Genomic DNA, 13,099 nt, shown 5'->3' on the forward strand with positions numbered 1-13,099 from the left:
TACCAGCAACACTATTTTTCCCGGACCGGGAAAACACAAGTTTGCCGGCGAGGTCACAGATCTACTGACAGGCCTGACCTGCCGGTAGATCTGACCCCTACTGGCAAATAAATGCCGGAATCACCGGCACCGGTACTACCAGTTCTGGTAATTCCAGCAATCGAATCCCAATGAGTCCTATTGGACTCCATGAAATGGGAACTTACCGGCGTCTCCGCCGTCTGTAATATCGGGATAGCGGGCGGCGGAAATGGTAAGTCAGTTTGAGGGGGAAGAGGCAGGGTCCAGGAAGAGTGCTAGAGAATTCAGTGCCCCCGCCTATGCCAGAGGCACCAGGGGTGTGGGAGAAGTTGGTTGAGGAGGTGGGAAAAGGAAGCCGGGGTGATAGTGTTCTGTGGAGCAATGCAGGTCTCGGTCAAGCAGGGAAACTGAAAATTGAAGTGAAAGAAGAGGTCAAGGATAGAGTGTGAGTCACTACGCATGAAACAAGCAGTGGACAGCCGAATGCTAATAAAAGGCGAATGATGAGAAATTAAATGTGGAGAACACAGAATAGGCACTTTCTCAGAATGGTTAGAGATAGGAGGGGCAAAAGGCCTAGAAAAGAGCCTAGTGAATAAAGAGAGAGAAAACAGTGAAATGAAAGAGAGAAAGTGAGCAACGAGGAGAGGTAGAAGGCGCATTGTCAGGGGCAAACAGCAGATACACAACCCCCTTTGATGAGGACGCCCAGGGCGGGGAAGCCCAGGAGTGGAGGAGATATGGGCAGGGGAGGGTTCATGTGATGCTTCATGTGACCTGCCGCGGCGGAGAGACGGCAGCATGGGCCAATCAAGTGAGGTAGCAGGGGCCAGCAGCAGCAAAGCCACATTGGTGAAGGTCATGTAAGGCGGCCCCCTTGCTCCATAGGTGCTGGAGCAGCAGAAGCACTCCGGGAGGCAGAGAGTTGGAAGGCTGGTGAATGAGCTAGGAAGTCTTCGGGTCATGTCATCCTTTGCGTGACCCGCCGTGGTGGAGAGGTGACGGCACACTCCAGTCAGGTGAGGGTGATGGTGGAGCCAGGAGTGGCAAACACGTGTTGGTGAGTGACATCTTGGGAAGCACCGTCGCTCAGTTGCTGCTGGAGCAGCATCAACCATGGGGCATACTGGGAGACAGAATTGTGAAATACTTGACAAGTTACTAAAGAAAAATCAAGATGAGATTAAAATGAGGAATGTAAAGATGATTTTTAGAGATGAACATGATTATCATGAAGGAAGAGGCTCTTAACTTTATATACATTTCATGCAACTCCATCTTAAACAGGATCTAGAGTGAGCACACCCTGGTTCTCCCTAGGCTTGACTACTGCAATACCCTCCTCCTGAATCTACCTTCTTCCACTCTGCGACCCGTCCAGCTAATCCAGAATAAGCAAGCAAGATTTATCCTTGGCCTTAAGCCCAGGGACTGCATCTCTCCTGCACTAAAAAGTCTTCACTGGCTCCCGGTTCCTGCACGGATTAAATTCAAATCCCTCTGCATCATCCACAAGGCTGTCTGGGCCCGCGAAACACACTATCTTTATCTTTATTTTACTAAATACTCTCCCTATAGACCACTTCCTTCCTCTAGCACCAAATCTTTGTGTGTAAAGAGATTTGCTAAACAGAGGGTAGGTGGTCGATCGCTTTCCTCAGCTGGCTCCCTCCTATGGAACAGAGTCCCCCTGCCTCTGCTCCTTCAGCAGGACTTTCTTAAATTCTGGAAGCTCCTCAAGACCTTCCTCTTCACCTCCTCCTTCCCTTCTTCTCTTCTCTGCTAATCCCACAGTTGCTGTGATTGTTGTCTGGGCCCCTAACCTCCCACACCCAAGCAGCCTAGCTCCTGTCTTCCCTCCACACTTGCCTAGGCACACCCTCCGCCCTGGAGCAACACACTTACTCCTAACATGGCTCTTGGCCATGTAGCACTCTACAACCCAAGCACTTCATCTATGGCTCACCATTGAGCCCGGATTACCCAGCACGTACTCCCTCTGCCCTTTCCTTGCTGCACTTACACATTCTAAATACTCACAAGGCATAGTAGGTTCGTCCTTCCTGCTTTTGCCTCAGCTGCCCTTATTAATTATTGTGTTATGCAATGTATTCCACTCCCTTGTCGTCCCCCCTCACCCTGTGGGTGCTTTGAAACAGTATTTTACTTGCTGTATAAGCGCCTTACAAGCAAACAATAAATAAATAAAATAAATACAGGAGTTTAGAGCCTGAAACGGGCACCAGTGATGAGGAAACACATTTCACAAGTGATTGACAATTTGATACCCCTGGCAAGTGACACCTTTTAGATGTGACTAAGACGTATAGGAAGGGAAACAGAATGTCACCAACATAAATGCGGTTCACCTTATCCAATCAGGGAGAATTCAATATCAGAACAGAAGATAAAAGTAGAGGGGATGACGAAGCATATGACCAAATAGACAGAAGAAAATGAAGAAAAACACAGAATATCAGCTCACTTAAAAACACAGCAACAGGACATGCACATATTGACACACCACAATACCTAATTACCAGTCTCTTTAACAAAACATTAAGCAAAGATGAGCAACAAGTCCTCAATTTTGGATAATCCTTTGCACCCTAAATAAACTGCAATATCACCAACTTCTAGTTTAGTTTCTTTCTTTGTACCGCGCACCAAACCCTTCTATCTTATCTATATATATATATGTTTACAATAAAAACCAAGCTTAAATAATTCTAACATCAAAACCACTGTCAACAGCTGTTATTCAGCCTCTGATTACAGCATTTTGTGATCTACCATGCATACAACTTCTTCTATCTCTGGCTGAAGTGGATTCTTTAGATCGCACCCCATTTTTGGAGCAACTAAATATTATCTATAGTCTTGCACTGTATTCCATATCCAAGAAAAGATCAACTTTTGTACCAGTTTTACCAAACGCTAATTTTGTTGATACCAAGAGGAATACAAGATTTAACATTCAGGATAAATTGTTCCTTAACCTCCATTAAAAAGTAAAAAGTACATTTGGGAAAAACCTGACCAAAAAACAAATACCTGTCGGAATTAATTACAGCAAGACAAATCAGTTGTCATCAAGGCAGCAGACAAAGGAGAACATGTACTTTTAAAGAATTATAATAATGTCACCAATAGTGTGTGGCACAATGAGAAATGCTATGAGAAACTATGAGAAATCCAACTAAACAAATCACACCTGAAATACACAATATTCTTCATGATTGGTGCATAGAAGGACTCATCACCCAACAGCAATATCACTTTTTATTTGTAAAAGAAACTAAATTTGCAACTGCACATTTCCTGCTGGAAAGACATATGGTGTGTCCTGACTAATTATTTCATTCCAGGGTTGCCCCACACTAAGGTGATAATCCCTCCTACCAAGTGAGGATACAATATATATATATTTAACCAAAACTATAAATGACACAACATGATGTACCCTAAGATACCAAGTATCTCTACGCAACCACTTAGCAAATATGGGCTGCGTACCGTGTAGTCAATAACAATCCAAATGTTTCCTAAAATATTATTTTTGAATTCATTCACTTTTTCAAGCACAAGTACCAAAAATACATTTTTTTAAAAACACATATACACAACATAGCAGTGTACAATAATACAATTATTCCACCTCACAGAATCAAGTTCACAAATGCTTGATACAAAAAACACAGTCGCAACTTAATTTCTCTTGTTCCCCACTGTGTCAGTATAGCCCAACTTATTTAAGTTTCTGTCCTCAGTGTTGCAAGTAACTGGAAATTCTTCAGGGGCAGAAATGTGTCTTGTGCTTCAGATAGTTCTTTTTCATTCCTCTATACACCAGATTCCTATATCTAAGGGTACATACAAAGACAAACACATTACTAAATGGGCATTTTGGGTCTGATTATTCAACCTAGCCAAACCCTAATCACCAATAGGGTGGAAAAGATATACAATTAATAATATACCTAAACCGAACATTTGTAGCAATAAATGTCTTCAAATTTTCTAACAATTCAAATTCTTGCTCTTCACTTCTTTAGTAGGTAAGAAAGTACACACTAATAGGACCAATACCTAAGACCAATTGATAACAGTTAGCCTAAATCAAGAAAATGGTGTATAATTCCCACTTCTTCTATCACTTCAAACAACCCCAAAGGGAGAGTAGAACACACCCTTTAACCTCGACCGTGAACATGTTTGGGTCTCTTCTCATATCGAAATGGTAGCTGAGAAGTTTTCAAAATGAAAGCTGCTCTCCCTCTGTGCCAGCCGTTGGATTTCTAAAAGAGGGGGACAATGAGGCACCTGATGAGTTCAAAATGTGTGTAAGGTGATGCCCCTACACACTCTGTAACCCACACAAACCCCTTACCTTGTTTGTGTCGCGGGCGTGGGAAATTTCAGGAAAAACATAGCGCCGACCCAGCTAGCAAGTCCAATCAAAACAGACCCCAAGGGCAAAGTTTAGCCATCTCATGGCGTATATTGCCCAGTTATTCCCAACTGCTTCATGTCATTGCCAATTCCAGATTGGCTCTAGCCTCTCTCTCACCTTAAATACTGGACGTTGCAATTCGAAAATGCGTCTGTCCTGACTATCCATCTTTTGAGCCCATCGTATTCGGAATTGGTTCGATGATGGAAGATAGCTCTGAGTTCATTGATGCTAATTTACAATCAAAGGTACTTACAACAAGCTCCTCTAGCAGAGATGGTATGGATATTACTACTATTTTAGAACCAACATATATTTGGGCGACATTGCATACCAAGTCTATCCAGCATGAGCTAGGAATGAAAGCAGCAGAATAGCATCTTCTGGTAAAACCATCAAGCTGTCTATCTTATAACAAAAGAACAATACAAGTATTATGGTTTAAGTTAAAGAATAACATGCACAATTCTCAATGGATCACTATGGGGCTCATTTTCCATGACATGGTATATAAAAAGTATGCACACATGTTTTCATGATCCATTATTTTTCAATGATGTGTTTGGCGGAGCAGGGGCACAGATCAAAATTTCAGAATCTGGCCTCACGGTAACTCTGCTTTACAAATCTGCTCACACCTCTAGCCACATCACATTTTTATGTGGGCAGAGATGCAATGGATTCACATGGAATCCATCAGCATGTTGCACCTGTTAAAAGCTAATGGACTCCATAGGATTCCATGTTAAAGCCTGAAACTATTTTATGAGTGTGTGCACTACAAAATGTAAGTTTGCATGGAAACCTTAGCCCAACCAGATTTTGGTAAACTGTTTTCAGTTTGTAGTGCAGACAATCATTATTTTAAAGAAGTGACTGCATGCATGGATGGGAGGGTGTCAGACAATTTTATGTAATCTGCGTATTCATGCACCAAGGCACCCCGTGATTTAACACCACCCTAGCACAACAATCCCACCACAGAAATATTAGGACAACAAACAGGCTGGTTTTAATCTGAATATTCAATTTGATTTAAAATAGTAAATAAAAACCACAGATGGTGCACTAACGTTATGCTGGGGAAATGACCCACAATATTCTTTACAAATAAGCACAGACCACTTGCCTACAGAAATGGAAAATAAGCTCCCTGCTATTGTCTCACTAATAATAACATCCACAAAACACACAAGCATCCATTCCTATACAATCAAATCTGAATAACTATTCAATAAGCAATATTCTAATACTTTTATCAGCAACTGACACAATATAGTTCATTTTATTTTCTTTGACAACCCATGTGTTGTTCATTTTGTTCTGACCCATGTGTTATTTTAATGTTGGTGTTTTGTTGAATCATGAATACGTTTTGTTTCATCAGATATCTATCATTACCTGTTTTTTTAATGACAGAGTGATTCTCATGGCTTTCCCGCTGTTGGTTGCTACCTGTATCATAGTGTGTTAAAGGGTGGGGAAGCCTTTCTCTTAATCTTGCCATTATGAATGCAAGTTAATTTAACACATGCAATTTCTATTGCATTTTACATGCAATTTTGGTTTCTTGTGCCTATATATGCACTGGCCATCATGTTTGTGTACGAGAGCTGCTCAAAAGGAACACTGTTTAAATCAAACATTGCCTTAGGCATGTTGCTTCAAGAAAAGTACATTATGGAGGTGAAAAGTAATTCACAGTACATTTTCTTAGAAAATCTGAATTCCATTTATATCAAATATATTCTGCAATGGCACATGGATGAGGTCTACTCAGTTGAATATACAGGGATTTGAAAAATGAGACTCTATATTGGCTGTTTTAAGGCGTGTCATGAGGGTCAAATTTGCACCCCAGGGCTAATCTATTTGTGGATCATTCTGAGCTGACACATGCCTAGCAAAGAGGAGTACTGACTAACTGCCTAGTGAAAGTGCCTCGAAGCTCAATAGAATGAAGATGTGTTCAATATTTGGAACAGTACTACTGTTACACCTTTCATATGTTGGTAGCAATTCCCTAAATACAACCACTTCAGGACTTTCCGTCATGATTGTTGATGATGTCATGTGTGATGTCATCAGTGATGTCCTCAATGATGACAGTTAGGATGTCATCTTTGATGCGCTGGCTGTTAATCTGAGTAGTACATGGCAGGGGCATGAGTTATGATTGCATAGCTTTCTATAACTGGTGAATTTCTTTGGTTTTTCGATTTTGCGCTGCAACCATATGGTCCGTTTAGCTGTGTTTTTTTTATTTGAAAATATTTTATTAAAGAAACTTAACCATAAAGCCCCTTTAATAAAGTTTTTCCACAGAATTTCAAAGGTTTTTATTGGAACAATGTTTCACTGAATTTCAAAAAAATGTATTAGGACAAATTACTTTAATATCACTTTCAAAACTTGTGTCAACGAAAAATAATTTTAGTAGGCAGTATGCATTTGGCAATTTTATTCCCCCCCTCATGATATGTATTGCATCTGCGAACAGTTGCGCATGTTCGCGACATTTTTCAGGGCAGGTGATATCACTGCTACCCAAATAGACAGGGGGGTATAGTAGCACTTATTTTGTACACAAAATTATGTTTCACTACAACGAAATAATACAAATTACACATTTGTAAACATAATATGATATATCGATCTACTAACTTTATACATTAATTTTTTTTAGATTACAACAACATGTCTACGATCATACCTTATAGTAAAATAAACTCTAAGTCATTTTGAAATAATTCACTTCAACACTGCAAAGGTATTGAAACACAACATTGCCTTGCTGCAGGACAATAGCTTCACCGAATGTCAATAAGTGTACTCTCTTTACTACACCAACACCAATTTTCCAGATTACTTCTAATCATGCATGTACGTTTATTAAATACAGAAAGCATAATTACAAACATAATTAAAAGTATACACCATTTTCTGTTTTCAAATTAATTTTTGAAAACACCTCATGACACTATTTAAAATAATGGAAAAGGGGGAGGTATCGCTAACAGCAAAGGAAATACAAAGTGGCGGAACATAGACACTACTCCCTCCAACTCCATAACATCACATGTTCAACCCACACACTTGGGCTTCATCAGGCAGATTGTTATAATAGTAAAACCAGCACAACATATTTAAACAGGCTCAAGCGGTAACTGCCACTGATGTGCAGCAAACTGACTTCCAAGACCATGAATAGAAGAAGACCTATTAAATGTCCAAAAGTCAGACAGCTAATAAGTGAGCCATTTTGTAATGGCAACTGGTAATATAGAGTGTAACTCAATAATGGTCAGATTAATATATAAAATATGAACAATCAAATTATAATAAGCAAATCGGATTATCAGTGTATGCCTGAGCCAATAAACAATACACATGAAATAGCGCCATAAAGTGCATAGTGCATAAGAAGTGCATAGATTGTAAAGCACAAGAAGTGATTGTTGAATAATTAGGGATAAACTGATGGTAATACCCCCATGAGACCTAAGAATGCTCAAAGTTCTCATTTTGTTTTTGGTAGGTTGTACGGATTTTACCGTCTCTACCTGGGGTTGGACTAAACCGTTACCCACGTAAACACCATAGGTACTTGGCTTACTGCACCAAGTGGCATTTCTTAGGGTTTGCAGTAAGTCCAACCTTTCTCAGTGCCCTCATGATATCATACAGATGCAATAGTTGTTCCTCCCAAGTCTTGCACATATTGTCAAGGTATGCATGACAGAAGTGTGAAAAGGGTCACAGTACCTTATCCATTAAGCACTGAAGGTGGCGGGTGCCACAGGTAATCCGAAAGGGAGAACTTTAAATTAAAATAGCCATGAGGAGTGGAACAAGCAGTTTTTTCTGAGGGATTTAGAGGAACTTGCCAATAGCCCTTTGTAAGATCAATCATGTGGATGTATTTCGGTTGACGCAGTTTGTCTATCAGATCAACCATCCCAGGCATAGGAAATTATCAAACTGGGAAATGGAGATTAACTTCATGAAGTCTATGTGAAACCTCCACAACTGATCTGGTTTGGCAACAAGGACTATTGCAAAAGACAAAGGGCTCTCTTTTGGCTAGATTATACCAGCCTCCAACATACTTTCCACTTCCCTGAGGATTGTCTCCCTTCTGGATTCTGGGATCTGATATGGTCTTAAATTGAGCACCTTCCCCTTGGGTGTGCAAATGTTAACAACAAAGTTTTGGACCCTCCTGGGTTTGTCAGTGAAAACATCAGGAAATTGATGTATGAGTCTCTAATATCCTCCTGTTGATGAGGTATTAATTCAGGAGAGATGAGACTATCGTGCTGATTTCCCTCAATTAATAGGCTGGCCATAGTGACTGAGGTCTCGTCAACAGGGTCTACCCTCCACTCCTTTCACAGATTGATGTGGTAGATTTGGGTCTTCTGCCTATGACCGGTTGAAGCGACTACCTGATTATAAGGACGCTTCTTGTCTATGATCTCATAAGGTCCAAATCACTTTGAAAGCAACTTTCCTTCCAAAGTGGACAGCGACACCAATACTTTTTGTCCCACAGGAAAACAAAGTGGAACAGCCTTTTTATAGTAGTGGGTCTTTCATTTCTCTTGTGGCTGCTCTAGGTGTTTAGTCACTACCTCTCTCACTATTGTCATGTTTTGTTTTAAGCATTGAGTAGTTTGGGTGATGGGTAAAACTGCCTCTTCCCAGGTTTCTTGGAGCATATCAAGGACATCTCTTGGTTCTGTCCCTTAGAGTAATTCAGAGTGTTGGGACAAACTCCCAGGTATGCCAGAGGGCCACTAGGAATTTGCAGACTCTCGGAAGGCCCAATACCTTCCACAGGACAAATGGAGGACTCAGTCAACGGCAAATTCAAACTGCGGTTTATTACAGACAAAACCAACAGGGATCAGCACAGGGACAGAAGAAATCCATGGACATCTCCACTTCTCCTGGCGAGCAGGCCAGATTTGTACCATAATGACATCAGAGTGACATTACAACCTGGGCCCTTCTCCAGAAACCCTCTCGGACCACTGGATTGGCCGTCAGGAGCCTAATAACCTATATGGTGGCCTACATGTGTTATTCTACTTGCTCGTCCATGTCAGGTGGCTGGCCTGGTCCATCCCCAAGTCACCATCTATAACAATGTTGCAGTGTGAGGGTCGTGCCATTGGTTCTTGTCCGTTGTTACCCACCCCTAGGATACTAAACTGTGATTGGCTAGAGCCAATGTCCCCAGGCCTGTGTCGCCGTTTATTACACGTTCACATCCAACTCAGAGAGTTCCTTCCCCACAATGAATGTGGCGCACAATAAAGCACTATGATTTTCATTTGGTTCAATTTGGTAAGGCCTCCAACCTGTATCGCACACAACCTCAACAAATACTAGGTGCCCCAATGGACTAGGAACCAGGCCTTTGTGTATTCAGAAGATATATATTTATTTAAATCAAATTTCACAAATAGATTAACATCAGCCACCAATGCTGTGGCAACACAAGAACAAAAATGACTTCTGTAAAAGCACTGACACAGAGATGACATTGAGATATGCATTCACAATTATTTCTTTTTAAATCACCCACCAATACAGAAAAGAACAATTCAAGACACACAGTGATTGCGTATTTGATACTTTTCTCCCAGCAACCCCCACCCTCCAAACATCAATTAGACTTGACCCCTCATGGAAGGCCAGTGGCAGAGAGTGGGAACACAATGGGAAAATCGGTTTTGGGATTTTAATAACAGAAACAATATGGGAGACAGAAAAGCAATGGGAGAATTTGTTTTGCCAAACCTAAAAAGAACAGGCCGGCTTTGTGGTTTTGGTCAGAGCACAGTGCGAAAATGGGTTTTGGGATTTTAAGCACAGCTGCAATGTGAAAGAAAGAAAAGCAATGGGGAATTTGTTTTGTCACACCTAAAAAGAACAGGCAGGGTTTTGGGGTTTTGTCATAGCACAATGGCTACAAAGGGACAGCTTCACACTTCTGATTTGAAATGAAGAGGATCAATGGGGAATTTCGTTTTACACCCTGAACACTCATGTGGAAACACGTTTTTTGGGTTAAATCTTTTAGCAAATCTTTATGTCTATTTATTTATTTAATTGTTTTGGTTTGTATTAAACCTTTACAATACAAAAGAAGCAAAACATGTTGCAAAAAATACTTATGTCTATATCGGCTCAAAACACACTGGGAAGAGATTGTTGGTTTCGAATGCCAACAAAACCCATCCCGTGATCACTATAGGGGAATTAATTGATTTACTTTGATAAATATGCTAGGGATCTACACAGACAGACAGGATCATTTTCTATGGGGAAATAACTAAAACAATGCTTGAAAAATATAGGGCCTACACAATCTATGGCTTTGGGGTAGTTTAACTTACAGGAGAGGCCTTGAAGTGGGCATCAGGGAACTGCAGGGTGCTGCGGGGACAGCAAAGGGGTCAGTCAAGGATCTCATCTGAATCCTCCAAGGGTTCCCAGTCAGCTTATCTCCTGGTTCTTGACTCCAATGCAAGATTTAGGCCTCTCTGCTGGGATGTTTCTCGCTAGATTTTAGCAGCTGGTTGTCTCTCGGAATTAGTGGAAGAAGTCCAGTTCTAATGCAAACTGATTTACTTATAGGGCAAATGACATAACAAACTTGTCACGATTCTCGCAAATGGGATTGGTTGATGTTTACGACCCACCTCCCACCTCTGTGCTAATAGGACAAGGGAATGGGGGAGTGATTTGGCACCGCTGTGGGAGGAGAATGCATTATCATCTCACTTTAACAGGTGGGCTTGGCATGCTTTAAACTCACAAAATCTCTCAACATGCAAGTACCCTAAATTTTCAAATCTTTACATGTATGCATATATTTTGAGAACTACATTTTAAGGTGAATCAGATAAGGCTAGTCTGAAGTCAGCACACCCTTCCTATGCAGAGATACAGGGTTTCTTCATTTACTCAGGAGCCATATCAGTGAAAAATATGCCACTAGATATATGTCATGTTAATTATTACCTGCAGGCTCATGCCAACTTTCAAATCGCTCGGACTTAAGGGAAAGCCCAAATCACATTTTCATTAATAACTTTAGTTATGTTTATCACACCAAAATCGTTTTCGCATGGTTAAAAGGGGGTGACTGTCAGCTTTAATAAAAGTCTGGAATGACCATTGTGATATGTACGCTAATCATTTTATGCGATAATATGTATTTTTCCATTCACTTAACTCCAGCTCCACAGGTCTTACTCTAGCCAGCACCTTTATTTTCAAAGGCCTTAAACATGTGACTAGGCAGAGAGGCTCATGTTTAGGTTCACATCCCCCTTCAAGGCATGTGAGACCCTGATAACAACTCTTAATCAGCATATTATGGGACTTGTGACATCAAGGTCACTCCTGCTGCAAGAACAGACATGGTTTATCAATTTCCATGGTGTTTCCGATCTAAGAAGTGTATTTCTTTCTCATATTTAAGTAATAGCTCTGATTGATGATGACAACCAGGCCTGTGTCTCCAGGAGAGCTGAGGGAAGCTCCTGCAGGTTAGTTTCATATTGGGAAAAAGGACCGTTCATGTACCCTGCAGCAAATGGCTTTTAAATTCACACATATTTGCATTTTTATACAGCATCTTATAAGGCACACAGTTTCAAAATACATGAGTATCACTTCTGGATTGTCCATCTGGATAAGGCTGTTATAAGAGAAAACCATGGTCAAGCTTCGAAAGTCTAGTGATCATTTCTCTTAGCATGCTGTCAATTTGGATGAGGGAAAAATGACATTCTTTTATTTATTTTACATGCAATGAGCTGTGTTTCACTTTAGCAGCTTGGAGCACAATCTGGTGTTCCATTGAAGATGCTGTATGCACTCTTGTTTCTTTATGTGTAAGTGCAGCTCTCCATAGATTGTCAGCCACATGTCTTTCTTTTCCTTGCTGAAATGCATTGCGCATATCTTCACACTCTTGATTTAGGCCTACTTTCTTTCCTTTAGATTTTAGGCCTGAGATTTCAATGAGCATTTGAAAATCACACTGGCCTCTTTATTTCTGTCCTTCTGGGGCTATATTTCACCCCACAGATCTCCCTCTTGGCTCTTTGATTCCAATGAGACAGAGAGAAGAGCAAGGAGAAAGTGTGGTGTCTGTTTCCTTGTGGCCTAGGTTCATTCCAGGGATCTCCTTGGGAGTACGTCCGCTCGTTTCTTTGTTCTGAGGGCGTTGCGCTCTGATCTGCACTCCACTCCCTTTCTGGTAGCTCTACCTCTGGCCTGTAGAGGCAAGGACTTATTTAATCTGCCGAGAATAAAAAAGAGGTTAAGAATTTCATACAGTACTCATTTCCACGGTATGATCGACATGCAAATTGACAACAAAACAACGAGTTATACATTTACATTGCATGGCATACACACTTTCAAACAATCACAATTACTGTTGGCAACTTCCTAGTAAGTATAGGTTGTTCTACTCCCTGTAAGTGTGTTATATTCTCCATCCGGGTTCCCATTCTTTACCCTTATTCTTCAGATGGTTGCTGGGCTCTACCCTCACTGGGTTCTTCAATAAGTCACAAGTTCTGTCTCGGATGACAACTT

Source organism: Ambystoma mexicanum, chromosome 4p (assembly GCF_040938575.1).
Source record: "Ambystoma mexicanum isolate Mex_15411 chromosome 4p, UKY_AmexF1_1, whole genome shotgun sequence".
NCBI lineage: Eukaryota > Metazoa > Chordata > Amphibia > Caudata > Ambystomatidae > Ambystoma > Ambystoma mexicanum.